This window comes from Saccopteryx bilineata, chromosome 1 (assembly GCF_036850765.1).
Source record: "Saccopteryx bilineata isolate mSacBil1 chromosome 1, mSacBil1_pri_phased_curated, whole genome shotgun sequence".
NCBI lineage: Eukaryota > Metazoa > Chordata > Mammalia > Chiroptera > Emballonuridae > Saccopteryx > Saccopteryx bilineata.
Window position 1 is genome coordinate 240,810,701 of NC_089490.1, and position 10,350 is coordinate 240,821,050.

Genomic DNA, 10,350 nt, shown 5'->3' on the forward strand with positions numbered 1-10,350 from the left:
GGGGAGCCAGACCCTGGGTCGGTCTGACTCAGTGGGAAGAAGATGTGTCTTCCTCCCCATGGGATTAACAACCAAGTTCATGTGAGATGTGTCTCCAACGGTCCTCCTGTCCTCTGCATGGTGAGGACCAGACACCCTTTCACCAAGGCTGTGCCGACTGCCCGCTGCACCCCAGCCCTTCCCTGGTGACCAGACCATGCTCTGTTCACTGCTGTATCTGCCACGGGCTCCTTCCCCCCCATTTCCTTCTCCGCCCTCACTTTCGCCCCTCAGATCCTCCCTCCCTCTCTCAGGATCCACGCAGTGGGCTGTGATGCTGTGGATGGGGTATGTGAGGCTCCACGTGGTACAGGGAAGGCTGTTCAGGACGGAGGTGACAGCCAAGCCTCTGTGATGTGAAACCAATTTACATCAGTCACCGTGGACCCTGGCAGCACGAGAGCTGCCCAGATCAGTAAGACCACAGAACCCCATTCTCCACGGTCCAACCTGGACATGACCCTTAGCCAACCTTCAGTCTAGATGCTGTCCTCTGTTAGCCCAGGTTCCCAAGGGCCCATGTCCTGATCTTCAGATGTCTCCATCTCAACAAAGGCTAACAGGGACTGCCCGCCCATCTGTCCACTTATTTGTGTACAGAGAAATGGGTGATGAAGACTAACCCATACTGGGTTGCCAGCCCTTATCTCTGGGGGAGCAATAGAAAAAGACTGTTCATTTCTTCTTTTTACTTTCTCGGCATGGTTTGAATCTTATAATAACTGTGTACCGCTTTAAAAAAAATAATAACAGCCTTATTGAGATTTAATTCACACACCATCACTTTCGCCCTTTAAAGCCTGTGGGGCAGTGTTATTTCCTGTATCCATGGAGCTGTGCAGCCCTTCAGACCCTTGTCAGTACCCCACAAATGACCCATTACTGTAAACAGCCCCCCCACCTGTCAAACCCTGATCTGCTTCTGTCCCTGTGGAGCCGGGCATTGCACATCCAATGATGTCATGCACAGGTGGCCTTCTGTGTTGTGTTTCTGTCATTCAGCAAAACATTATCACAGTCTGTCCACAGGGTAGCACATACTCCGTTCCCTTTTGTGGCTGAATGTCTCAACCATGTGTTACCCTTTCTGGTGCTTCACAAAGACCGGGTCGGCCTTGGGTCCGGCGGAGGGGAATTGCAGCTGAGCTGTCTGCATCACTCATTCCTCAAAAATGTTGTTGTGGAGTGCTGACAGTTTGACGTGCGGGAGGCACACATGTGATCGTGACAGAGAAGGTCTGTGCCCTCGGGTGCCTTGTATTCCCATCAGCAGAGGACAGATAACCGGACAACAGGTGAAGCTACGTGCTTGGAGGAGCAGGTGACAAGGGGACGTGCTCAGGGCAGCGTCCGCAAGGGTCTGTTTTTGGAAGGACAGTGATGGCAACCCCTGAATGTGTGAGGCGTGAGCGAGGGCCTGTCTGAGGGAACCTGGGCAGAGGGGCCTGGACACGAAGACGCTGGAGTTTCTGAGAATCTGGAAAGCTGGAAGCTACAGCCAGCAGGTGGGCGCATGTGGTGGGCCCAGATGAGATGGTCCGGGTAGATGGGGCCCAGGTGGACAGGGCCCAGGGGACGGGGGTTAAGAGTGGACTGAAGTAACAATGTGACATTCGTTTTCAGTCTGGTGATCCCATGGAGAGAGCACATGGAGCAGGCGTGGGGGGTGGACACCAGGCAGCCGGCCATGTAGTGGCTGCAGTGGGGATGGTGGGCCAGACCAGGGATGGAGGTGTCTGGTGTTTGCTCTGAGGATGATGATGCCACAGCGGGCCAGGCCCAGGTAAAAAATGACCACTGCCATGATTTCTGATGCTTTTTTCCCAAGCTTGTGGGGTCGGCAGAGGGAAGGGCGAGTCTGGCCTTAGGTGCGCAGAGCAAATGTGGACAAGCCCAGAGCGGCTTGATGGGGTGCCTGGCGGTGGATAGGGGGTGGCAGGCTGCCCCGAGATTGTGGCACCTGTAACAACCAAGGCCACTGCATGCCCCACCTGATCCCTGAAACCTCATGGCTACGCTCCTTCCCTCATCCCTCCTGCACCTAAGCTTCCTGGGGGCTGGGACGGCCTGCCCACCCTGGCTCTGTAACCATGGACACACTGGTGTAACCTGAGCTGGCCTCCTGTGTGTGGGCGGGTGTGGTGCTGTGGGCACTGGGCCAGAGAAGCAGGCAGCACATCAGCTCTGGCCAGAGGAGTTGGCTGAGAGCACTCTGCTAACAGACCGGAGTCACGAACTCAACAAAGCCCTTAGCTGGGGGGTCACCTTGTCGCAACACCTAGGGCAGCTGTCACTGTGGAGGGTGAGGCTGCTAACACTGCCTGACTAGCTGTCCCTGTTCTGGACTGGTCCGGGTCATCCTAGGCAACAGGGTCCCTGGAGGGAACACTGACAAGATTAGTGTGAGTGGCCTGGGGACCGTGACCCTCAGGGAAACACATCCTGGGAATGCAGGCAGGTAAGCTGCTTTTTCCAGTTTCCTTCCCCAGAGGAAGGACAGACAGGCTGTGCTCACCCTGCAGAGGTTTATCTGGAACGGTGAGTGGGGATGGGCCAGGCCGAACAGGAGCTTCTGATGCACCAGTACACAGCAGGGGACAAGTTTCTATCCATTCCACAGACCCCTGGCAGCGCTTATGCCTCAGACAAGGCTAAGCCGGGCCTGGTTCTGACTTCAGGGAGCTCAGAGTCCAGAAACTGGGCCACAGATGCACATCTCTCAGCAGCTCACACTCCCCTCTCTCCCTCTCTCTTTCTCCCTTGATCCAGATACTTATTCATCTATCTATTTTTCCATCCATCCATCTGTTTGTCCATCTCTTCCTCCCTTCTTCCCTCCCTCCCTCTCTCCCTCCATTCATCCATCCATCCATCCATCCATCCATCCATTCGTTCGTCCGTCTGTCCGTCCATCCATCCGTCTATCCATCTGTCCATCCATCCCCTCCATCCATTCATCTATCTATCCATCTATCCATTCATCCATACATCCAGCCATTCGTCTGTCTGTCCATCTGTCAAAACCCTTACCATGCTACGTCCCTGTTGATTGAGGCACCAAAAGGAATCAGAGCTTGTGTCTTGGGCACTACTGTGCGCTCAGCACTTAGTGGTGCTCAGTAAAACTTTGTTAAATGAATCAAGACATACGTAATTGACCACAATACAACCTGGGGTAAGGGCCCTAACAGAGGTTTTGTGTCTCTATTACTCACCACTAAATCTCAGTGTCTGGGTACTCAATAAATGTTATTTTAAAAAATAAAATAAAGCCTGACCAGGCAGTGGCACAGTGGATAGAGTGTCAGACTGGGATGCAGAGGACCCAGGTTCGAGACTCCGATGTCGCCAGCTTGAGCGCGGGCTCATCTGGCTTGAGCAAAAAAAAGTTCACCAGCTTGGACTCAAGGTCACTGGCTCAAGCAAGGGGTTACTCGGTCTGCTGTAGCCCCACAGTCAAGGCACGTATGAGAAAGCAATCAATGAACAACTAAGGTGTCGCAACGAAAAACTGATGATTGATGCTTCTCATCTCTCTGCGTTCCTGTCTGTCTGTCCCTATCTATCCCTCTCTCTGACTCTCTGTCCCTGTAAAAAATTTAAAAAAAATAAAAAATAAATAAAATAAAAAATATTTTTAAAAAATGCCGACCAGGTGGTGGCACAGTGGATAGAGCATCAGATTGGGATGCAGAGGACCCAGATTCAAGACCCCAAGATTTCCAGCTTGAGCGGGAGCTCATCTGGTTTGAGCAAGGCTCACCAGCTTAGTCTCAAGGTCGTTGGCTTGAGCAAGGGGTCACTCGGTCTGCTGGAACCCCACGGTCAAGGCACATATGAGAAAGCAATCAATGAACAACTAAGGTGCCGCAACGAAGAATTGATACTAATCTCTCTCATTCCTGTCTGTCTGTCCCTCTCTCTGTCTCTCTCTGTCTCTGACACACACACAAAATAAAAATAAACAAGTAAATGAATGAATGAAGCTTTGGAAGTTCAAAGAAGGGAACAATTCGGTCTCCTGAGAGAAAGGAGCATAGAACAGAGAAGAAAGACTGGTAGCTGAGAAGGCTTTCTACGCTGGGTCATCCCACCAACCCTGGGAACACTTTTGGGGGACAGAGAAGCTTCAAGAAGAAAATCCCATGTACAGACCTGTGGACCTGTCTTTAGGTTGTGGGGTTCTTGCAATGGGGTCACCAGGGAAAAAGCCTCAAATGCTTGAAGCAAAGAAGCATCAAAACAGGGAAAAACCTGAGAAACTGTCACAGCTACAAGAAACCCAAGGAGACAGGGCGGAGCGGAGAGCAGAGAGGGTCTCTGGTGACTCAGAGGTCACAGGAAAGGGTTACAGAGGCGTCACTCACTTCCCAATCACCAGTGGAGTGCCAGGCAGGGGCACCAATGTGAAAGGCCCGGTCCCAGCCTCCAGCAGTGTGGTCTGGATAGGAACTTCACAGGAACAGGCCACTGCACAGAAAACTGGTGCCCTATTCAAGGTGTGTCCTCTGCATGGTGGCAGGTGACAGGGTGTGATTAACTGTGCCGTGTATAAAACAAACAGGTTGACTGAGAGTTTGTGCTGTGCCAGGCGCAGCGCTGGGTGTTGAACAAAGACCCAGGAGGAGCACAGGTACCCAGGCCGAGGGTCAGCCTGCACCAGGGTGTGGAGGCCTGGTCAGAGTGGTCACCTGGGACAGGGGCCACATCCCAGGAAGCCACACAGAGCCATAGTAAGGGGTTTGCATTTTATACTGTGGCTGGAGTCTTGCCCAGCCTTGAGGGACATGTAGCCCCCCTACCCCCTCACCATGCCAGGAGTTTGGGTTTCGAGGTTGTTAGGCTGAGAAAGCGCGTGAGCACTTGTGGACTCCCAGAAGGAGTCCATGTCTTTCCTGCTGGGCTGTGTCTCTTCTCTGAGGCCCGTCTGCACACATGGCAGCCAGGGGTGCTCCCAAAACTGCTGGGCTGCTGCTGTCCATCCCCTTATTTTTTTTTTAATTTTTAATTTTTTTAGAGATACAGAGAGAGTCAGAGAGTGGGACAGATAGGGACAGACAGGAATGGAGAGGGATGAGAAGCATCAATCATCAGTTTTTCGTTATGACACCTTAGTTGTTCACTGATTGCTCTCTCATATGTGCCTTGACTGTGGGCCTTCAGCAGACCAAGTAACCCCTTGCTTGAGCCAGCGACCCTGGGTCCAAGCTGGTGAGCTTTGCCCAAACCAGATGAGCCTGTGCTCAAGCTGGCACCCTCAGGGTCTCAAACCTGGATCCTCCGCATCCCAGTCCGACACTCTATCCACTGCGCCACTGCCTGGTAAGGCTGTCTGTCCCCTTATTAAACCCTTGACAACTTTCCTTTGTCCCCAGGGTCAAGTCCAAGCTCCGTGACCCAGCTTAGCTGGCCTGGTGTGACCTGGAACCTCGCTGTCTCCTGCCACACCAGGGATGTGGAGTAGTCTCTCCCTGATGCAGCCACACTGGCTTTTCTTACCAACAAGTGGCTCTTTCTGGGTGCTGACAGATGTTCATCCTCCTCCCCGCACCCCTGCCACGGGCACGATCCAGTCAGTTTTACAGAGAGACCCCGGAATTTTCCAGGCCCCAACTTGCACACATCCCCACCGTGAATGGAGGGTGGTGGCCAGGGAAGGCGGCTAACACAAGTCCTCAGCCCATAATGCTGTCCCCTGCCCCTGCCCCAAGGTGAAGGTCAGGGCTCTTCCCTCCTCTCTCAGTGGCACTTAGGCTGAGGCATCACCCGCTGTGCAACGATGAGGCTTGGTCAGTGGTGGCCTCATGGACTTGGTTTGAACTCCGTGGGGGTCTGTGTTCTGCTGGGGATGGTGAGGAAGCTGAAATGGGCCAGGCCCACAGTGTACGGTGCCCCGTCTTCCCCTTGCCCATTGGCTGCAAAGCCCTAAATGGGACTTGCTCCTGCTCAGGTGAGAGGAGACTTTCCCTGGCAAGCGCTCTTTCTCACCAAAAGGTGTTACAGGCAGGAACCCTCTCAGGGGAGGCCTGACCTCCGGGCCATGTTTTGGGGTCCCGGGGGAACCCCTGTAAGGCTTGAGATCATGGCTCAGGTTGTAAGAGGAGGCCTAATACCTGTCTGTCCTTTTGCAGGTTAGTGGAACCAGTGGAACGCTGGGCTGATTGTTTTAGATCTGAACCTGCCCAAAGTGACTTGATGGAGCTTCAGCCTGTCCCCGGTCTCTCCCTAGCTGTGACGAGGGACCCCGGCGGGCTGGGTGCATGGGCTTCGTGAGCGAGGTGAGGGCAGAGGCATACACCTTCTCCACGTCAGGCTGCAGATCTGGCACCAGGCTCCCAGCAGGCTGGAAAGCTGTTATTCTAGAACCTAGTAACTGCCTGGACTGGGCAAGATAACAGCGGCTGTGTCGAGTCCAGGCAGATAACAGCTTCAGAGAAAGCTGACAAAGGCATGAGATGCACCAGGTTAGGTCACCAGTCTGGCCTGTCTGCCTTCTGCCGGGTTCAATAAATCCACCCCCAAGCCTGGCTCCCACGCAGCATGGAGCCCGCGTGTCCTGAGGGTCCTGTCGACCTCTGCTCTGGCCTTGCAATGCTGCCCCCGACCCTGTCTCTGCTGCCATGGGCCCCCTTCCAAAGGCATTCACTCATGTTCTTCTTTGCTTAACAAATGTTTAACAAATGTTTTATGAGTGCTCACCTTGTGCGCGCAGAGTTTTGGGAGGCGGAGGCACGGTGGGGCAGTCTCCAGGCACTGTCCTCGCTGTCCCGTGGCTCCTGCTCTGGGTGGTTGGGAACAAACCACACACCTGTTGTTACAGTGCATGGTGACTGTGGTGGAGGATGGGGACCTAGGGGACAGGCCTGGGTGGTTTCAGGCAGAGCAGTCAGGATGGCCCTTCTAAGGAGACTAGGAGGATGAGAAGGAGCTGAGGGAGAACCTTCCTGGAGAGGAGCGTGCCAGTGCAAAGGCCCTGGAGTGGCCATGTATGCTCTCTGGAGACAGACAAGCAGGAGGGTGGGTGGGAGGGGCTGAAGCCCAACGAGGCAGCCGGATGGGCCCAGATAAGCAGTTTGGAGGTGAGTGGGTACACTCATGGGAAGCCATGGGCAGCTGAGTCAGAAGAGATCCAGTTTATGTTGTGAAGATTTCACATGGCTGTGTGTGGAGACAGGATGGGAGGGAAGTATGAGCAGGAAACTCAAGTGGGAAGGACAGATCCCGGTTCTCACGGTCTGTTCGACCACTGGCAAGTGGCTTGACCTCCCTGTATGTTTTCACAGGTGTGAGAGGGGCTTCACGTGGCCCATCTGTGCCAGGTGCTGTAGGGCACAGACGCAGTGGTGAGCAGGGCGGGCCAGTCCCCTGCCCCTGCCCCCCCCCACCCCCCACCCCTGGGAGGCTCTCAGCCTAATGGGAAACCAGATACAAAAGCGGAGACTGGCCCTATGACCAAGAGCTCCTGGGAAATTATGATGGAGGCTGGTTACTGGTGACTGGGTGGAGGTCGGCAAGGACACTGCACGAGGCGACATGTCTCCTGACACAAATGCCATCGGAAGGAAATGCCGGGCCAGATAGGCGATAGCAAAGCCTGCTTTACGGGCTAGTGCCACACCCACGTTGCTGCTCATAGGACCACACCAGTGGCAGCAGGGGCCAACGCAGCTCAGGAGTTGCCAGGGTACGGAGACAGAGGGGAAGGGAGCACCAGGAAGTGGGGGTGTTGCTCTCTCTGAAGCTCTGCCGTTTACTCAACGCCTCCCAGCCTGTCCCACAGGTGGCCTGTACCTCATCCTGGGGGACTTTGAAAGCCCTCATGCTGTCCCTGCCCCTCAGCACAGGGCCTGGGAGTGACCTGTCCCCTGTACTGGACCCCCATGAGGGCTCCTTAAACACGTTGGCTGGGAATTGCCAGCACATCTCACCAGGAACCCCGTCAGGGCACAGGAAGGCACAGAGCCTGTGGGCCTCCTCCCACCGCGAGGTGTGCAGGCACGCCTCATGCCTCTGACGGGACCTCACAACATTGCCTTGTGTCTGTGTGTTTGTTCCTATCTCCATCAGTCAGCCCTCACTGAGCCACCGCTGCCCGGTGATGAAGCTTCCAGAGGGGTGGGACAAGGTCTCCCAGATGCTTGAATTAACATTGACCTTGAGAAACATCATCAACCCCAGTGGGAGGCCGGCTGGTGGCAGGGAGGCAAGTCATACAGAGGACGGAGAAGGGACCCATCTCCGTGGCCAGAGTTGGCAGACCTAATTCTAGCCTCAGTTGTGACCCTGAACTTGCTAGGGCTCCCCTCTCTGAGCATCCGTTTCCCCATCTGTAAAATGATGGGCACTGGGCTACACTGGTGATGCCTACATTGTTTAGAAATACCAGCAAAATCTACGAATCTCCCTAGTGGAACACGGGCACATGCCTGGGAGGAACGTGGTCACAGGCCCCCACCTGGGTCCCTGTGGCCCCTTCCTGGATGATCAAGTGGGTTTCCATGCTCGGGTGGTAGCTTTGGAGGCTCCAGCCCAGAGGCAGGACTGGTCTCATCTCCATGTGACCAAGGATGTGTGCTTGTTGGACTCTTAAAAAAGTCGCCTGACCAGGCGGTGGTGCAGTGGATAGAGCATCGAACTGGGACGTGAAGACAAAGGTTCAAAACCCTGAGGTCACAAGCTTGAGCCCAACGTCGCTGGCTTGAGCAAGGGGTTACTTGGTCTGCTGAAGGCCTGCGGTCAAGGCACATATGAGAAAGCAATCAATGAACAACTAAGGTGTTGCAACGCGCAACGAAAAACTAATGATTGATGCATCTCATTTCTCCATTCCTGTGTGTCTGCACCTGTTTATCCCTCTCTCTCTCTGTCTCTGTAAAAAAAAAAAAAAAAAAAAAAAAAAAAGTCAGGTGGGATATGCTTGCGGAGGCAAAGGAAAAAATCTTGTCTGGAACTTGAGTGTTCTCACCCTGGACATGTGGGTGGTGGAGAAGAGAAGGTCCCCCTGGGGGCTGGACCCAGTCATTCCTGCCTGGCAGATGAGCGTAGCGGGGAAGGCACAAGTGACAGGAGCTGGGAGGGGCATGGGCTGCAGGTGGTGACAGGCAGAGGCTGTGGAGCCAAGCACAGTCTCCTGGCAGAGGCTCACCTGTGCCAAAACAAATGGGGGAAGGGGCCCCTGGGAGTTTCAGGGGCTGCTCCTCCCCGGCTGAGGATCTGGGACGTGGAGGTGGCCCCTGGCCAAAGCAGGCACTACCTTTGCCACCAAGCAGTGCCTCTCCACACGTTCACACCCAGTGCCTCGCTGGCAGGGCTGTAAACCAAACCCTGGGTGCCAGGAGCGAGAGAGCCCCCCCCTCCGCCCGGCTCCTTTCTGCTCCCAGGTTCACAGGGTCCAGCCCAGGGAGGAGGGGGGGAGGGGGTGTGTACAGTGGGCTCGGGCAGGTGAGGATTAGGGCCGATCACAGGTTGTCAGCACAGGGGGACAACTCGTAATCCCCAGCTCCCCACTGCAGGGCCGTTGGGTCCAGCCTCCAGAGCAAGCTACCAGATGAGGCTGTGTTTCCATGAAGAGAGAACAATTGCTCCCGGCCCAGACAAAGGGCCCTTTGTGCAGCCCTGGGACCCAAGCTCCAGCAGGGAGCCTCTGGGGGACAAGAGGGACAGCCCCACCCTTGGAGAGGGGAGGGGAGGGGGCAGGGCTATTCTGGGTGAGGCAGAGGCTGGCCCCCCCTAGCTTGGCCCTGATGGGCAAAGGGCACTAGTGACGCCTTACCGCCTGTCTGAGGGGCACGCCAGGCCCAGAGAGGTACAAGGGGGGCCCCCTTCTGAACTTCCAAATGCATGAGTCTTTATCCCTATGAGGTCTGCATGGGGTTCAGCACCCACTCGCCCACCCCCATGTGAGTGAAGGGCTGACTTCTCACAGCAGGTCCCACCCTGAGCAAACAGCTCTCAGCCGGAGGCATGAGGGCTTTGGGGTACAGCGTGTCTGGGGTTTGGGAGAGCCTGGGGGACATTTGGAAGCGGGAAGGACAGGGGCACGCTGCAGGAGGTCACAGTCCCAAAGGCAGAGTCTGTCCAGCGTGGTGCGGCCTGTCCGTCATGGGCTCCCATGGCTTCCTGGGCCTACGTGCAGAGCACCTTCAGGTTTTGCAAATCAAATCAGGCTTGTGGAGAGAGTAGGGGCTTGATCCCCCTTTCCTGAGCAAAGGAGGGACGTCTGCATAGGTGGAGCTTCTGCCCAACCCAAGGGCACCCCTCACTCATTTGCCAGTTAAATTCACCTCTGTCCCTCTGTCCACATATGAGGGG

General features: G+C 55.3%; 1 long non-coding RNA gene across 2 annotated transcripts; it reads left to right on the top strand.

Annotated features, from left to right (window-relative positions):
- Positions 1-1,299: 1,299 nt before the first annotated feature.
- LOC136320339 (uncharacterized) lies at positions 1,300-6,924 on the top strand. Of its 2 annotated transcripts, XR_010728314.1 has the most exons (4): positions 1,300-1,544; positions 1,663-1,822; positions 5,415-5,611; positions 6,171-6,924. It is a non-coding gene; the product is annotated as an uncharacterized lncRNA (long non-coding RNA). The 2 variants fall into 2 exon arrangements; XR_010728313.1 differs by lacking the exon at positions 5,415-5,611.
- The last annotated feature ends 3,426 nt before the right edge of the window (positions 6,925-10,350 follow it).